The sequence below is a fragment of the Podarcis liolepis genome (assembly GCF_965112155.1).
Source record: "Podarcis liolepis genome assembly, chromosome: 7".
In the NCBI taxonomy this organism is placed as follows: domain Eukaryota; kingdom Metazoa; phylum Chordata; class Lepidosauria; order Squamata; family Lacertidae; genus Podarcis; species Podarcis liolepis.
In genome coordinates this window covers 74,717,158-74,721,438 of record NC_139561.1, presented here as the reverse complement: position 1 = coordinate 74,721,438, position 4,281 = coordinate 74,717,158, and positions in this window count along the sequence as shown.

The following is a 4,281-nucleotide window of genomic DNA, read 5'->3' as shown; positions in this document are numbered from 1 at the left end:
CCAGCTCTGGTTGAAACGAGTCATTCTTGTGATGAAAGGAGATACAGATGTGTGGAAAAGCAAGCATGGAACAGATAACACTTTGCCTGGACGATGGGGTTCCATTTACTTCGTTGCAGAAATCACTTGCGGCGTGCGCATGCCACCTTATATCCTTAAAGTTTTTGCTTTAAATAAATACATACCAGTAAGACATAAAACCAAAAGCGACACAGACACAACACAGTCAACTCATTGCAGCCCCAAGCTTAAAACACAGATTTAATAATTGAGAGGCTCAGACTGGGTAAGTCGGCATTGGAGAACATTTTCAGCTATGCAGGGTTCTCCACCTCAGTGGGCCAATTTTGACAGGTGGGTTGTCCCACCCACCTGTCAGAGCTGCTTGTGCAGCAACTCCCAAGCACCCAGCAGCCTGTCCGATGTTTGGGAACTGCAGCATGAGGGCTTTGCCAATCAATCCTACGCTTGGCAAAGCACAGGGTTTGCAAAGCTGTTTTCTAGTCGTGCCTCTGCTTGCCTCAAACCTGACATCACCTATGAGGTCAGGTGTGGGGCAAGTGAGAGTGGCTGGAGGTGAAACAACCTTGTAGCTTTGAGACCTGCATTGGGTCAACTGCAGCTTATGGGCTGGAACTTCTCCACCACCCCTGATGCAAGTTACTCTCAAATGGGTTGGTGAGGAGGAAGGTCTTTGCCTCGCATCATAAGGAAGACGCCAGGCGAATCTCCCTGCAAAGACGGTTCTGTAATGGGAATGCCGGGACTGAAATGTCCCTTTCTGCTTATTTTGTAGAGGAACCCAGAGCAGCAGCTGTGAATAGGATCTTAGGGTTTTGATAGAAACATGGAAGAAGGCGTATGTGTCAGGTAACCTGGTCCCAAGCCATTCAGGGACTTTAAAAGGTAAAAAACCAGCACTTTAAATTGAGCCCAGGTAAGGGCTTAGGTTTCCGTGCGCTGCTCTGGTTTGCCAGAAGCGGCTTAGTCATGCTGGCCACATGACTCGGAAGCTGTACGCCGGCTCCCTTGGCCAATAAAGTGAGATGAGCGCCGCAACCCCAGAGTCTGTCACGACTGGACCCTAATGGTCAGGGGTTCCTTTACCTTTAAGGGCTTAGGTCCCACTTCTGACAAGCTAGCTTTGGGACGCGGGTGGCGCTGTGGGTTAAACCACAGAGCCTAGGACTTGCCAATCAGAAGGTTGGTGGTTCGAATCCCTGTGACGGGGTGAGCTCCCGTTGCTTGGTCCCAGCTCCTGCCAACCTAGCAGTTTGAAAGCACACCAAAAAGTACAAGTAGATAAATAGGTACCGCTCCAGCGGGAAGGTAAATGGTGTTTCCGTGTGCTGCTCTGGTTAGCCAGAAGCGGCTTAGCCATGCTGGCCACATGACCCAGAAGCTGTACGCTGGCTCCCTCGGCCAGTAAAGCGAGATGAGCGCCGCAACTCTAAAGTCAGTCACGACTGGACCTAATGGCCAGGGGTCCTTTACCTTTAAGGGCTTTGGAAGATGAGGTGGGCAGGCACATGCTTGCTTGTTTACTGAGCATTCCTCCTATTTGCAGGGATATTGGACAATGTTGGCTTATTTAATGAATGCTCATTCTTATTTGTTTGCAGGGAGGTTAGATTATAATTGCTTTTCCTGAATTTGTCGGTATGTTATTGAATCCCACTGCAAAATAGAGACAGCCTGGAAGCATCCGAAGACTTTTCACTTCAAATGCCTCCTATCTCCCACATTAATCCCTTTCCAAATGAGTTTGGATTTTTTAAAGGCAGAAGGCAGGAGGTATATTGTACAGTGGTACCTCTGGTTATGAACTTAATTCGTTCTGGAGGTCCGTTCTTAAGCTGAAAGCGTTCTTATCCTGAGGCATGCTTTCGCTAATGGGGCCTCCGGTGCGCAATTTCCGTTCTCATCCTGGGGCAAAGTTAGCAACCAGGAGCAGCTACTTCCGGTTTAGCGGAACCTGAGGCGTTCATAACCTGAAGCGTTCGTAACCAGAGGTACCACTGTACACAGTAATTGCATAGTTGCTAAGTTGCGTCTGATCCAGACACCTTTTCTGAGAAGTGTGTCTCTTGCCAGGAATGCAAAGGAAATGCAAAGAACTTGTTGAATTTATAATTTGAATTGGAATATAAGAAGGGGAGGTGTGGGGAAGTGAGGGAAATATGTTATAGAAAATAAGGGTTGCAAACTGTACATGTTTTTTAATTTTTCTTTTTGTTTTTTCTTTTTGGCTTTTTAAAATGGAAAATTCTTAATAAATATTTAATAAAAGGAAAAAAAAAAAGGAATGCAAAGAGAATGCAGTTATGTGGTAGAGAATATACTCAATGTACAGATAAAATCACCAGCCTCTGCAGTTATAAAGATCTCAGGAGGGCCAAGTAATTAGGTCTAGCTGGGGGGAGACCCAGGTTAAAATCCTTGCTCAACAATTGTGTTGCACACTGGAGCCTAATCTCAGCCTAATCTCCCAGTGTGGTGTAGTGGTTAAGAGCGGTAGTCTCGTAATCTGGGGAACCGGGTTCGCGTCTCCGCTCCTCCACATGCAGCTGCTGGGTGACATTGGGCCAGTCACACTTCTGTGAAGTCTCTCAGCCCCACTCACCTCACAGAGTGTTTGTTGTGGGGGAGGAAGGGAAAGGAGATGGTTATCCGCTTTGAGAGGGAGTGAAAGGCAGGATATCAAATCCAAACTCTTCTTCTTCTTCTCCTCACAGGATTGTTGTGAGAATAACATGGTGGAGGCTGGGAACTGCACCCTGTCAAGCTTGCAGGGAAAGGAGGATGTACATGCAGCAATAAACAAATCCATACAAACAAGTTTATTAATAGTCCACTGACATTCAAACTCCAAAAACAAATGTAAACAGAAGCCCACAAACAGTGCTCTTTTCGTTATTAAAACTTTAAACAGGATTAGAACAAAATTAAAACAAGTACATTTTATCAATGTAAAAGCTGTAATAAAAATACCTCTGCCTGAGAGCCAGGAGACTTATTGCTGGACAACATTGGCCAATGGTCTGAGTTGGTATAAGTCTTGCCAAAATGTAGTCTTAGTTTATTATTTTTATTTTATGTATATATTTAAACCGTCCATTTCTCCCTCATATTTTAACTATAGTCAGTAAATGGTCTAGTTCTCCCTCATATCTAACTATAGTCTATACTTTAGTCTATCTCTTCCTCTTATTGGTATCAGAACCTTCATCCAAGTAGCTTAACATGGCTGTGTCTTCCTTCACCCCATTATGAGGTACCTTATTTCATCCCGTGAGCTAGTTTAGGCTGGAAGATAGTAAATTGCCCCACATCTCTCATGTTGGCTCTCTTGGGCCAACAGGTACTCAAAAGTGGCGCTGAGACCCTTGTATCTTATGTGCAGCTGCAGAATAGTTTTCTGGCACCATCCTGTGGCAACTTCTCAAATTACACTTTAAAGTCATATACAGCACACTGACGCTGAAGCGCAAGCAGCTGCTGCGTTCCACTACGTACCACTTCATATGCAGACTGAAATGGTATCGGTACCTTCCTGATGGGACGCGGGTGGTGCTGTGGGTTAAACCACAGAGCCTAGGGCTTGCCGATCAGAAGGTCGGCGGTTCGAATCCCCGCGACGGGGTGAGCTCCCGTTGCTTGGTCCCTGCTCCTGCCAACCTAGCAGTTCGAAAGCACGTCAAAGTGCAAGTAGATAAATACGTACCGCTTTGGCGGGAAGGTAAACGGCATTTCTGTGTGCTGCTCTGGTTAGCCAGAAGTGGCTTAGTCATGCTGGCCACATGACCCAGAAGCTGTATGCCGGCTCCCTCGGCCAATAAAGCGAGATGAGCGCCGCAACCCCAGAGTCGGTCATGACTGGACCTAATGGTCAGGGGTCCTTTTACCTTTACCTTTTTACCTTCCTGATGCTGCTGGATGACAATTCCCACCAGTCCCAGCTGTTGTGGCCAATGGCCAAGGATGATGGGATTTGTAGTCAAGCAGCATCTGGTGGGCACACAAAGCTAACCTCATCATGAGTGAATGTTGCAAGCAAATCGCCAGGCACTCGGGCCACTTGCAAAGGGTGACAGATTGTGGTATTTCGCTGGAAAGACCAACCAACACACCAGTTGTTGACAAATGTATGCACTGCCACGTGGAATTAAATCTAATGGAGCTCAGTGGAAGCAAAGTAAATGTGTAGGATACAGCTGCATGAAACTCACCCCACACAACCCAAAATCTTAAAGCTCAGAGGTTGCGCTTTTCATCAAGGAC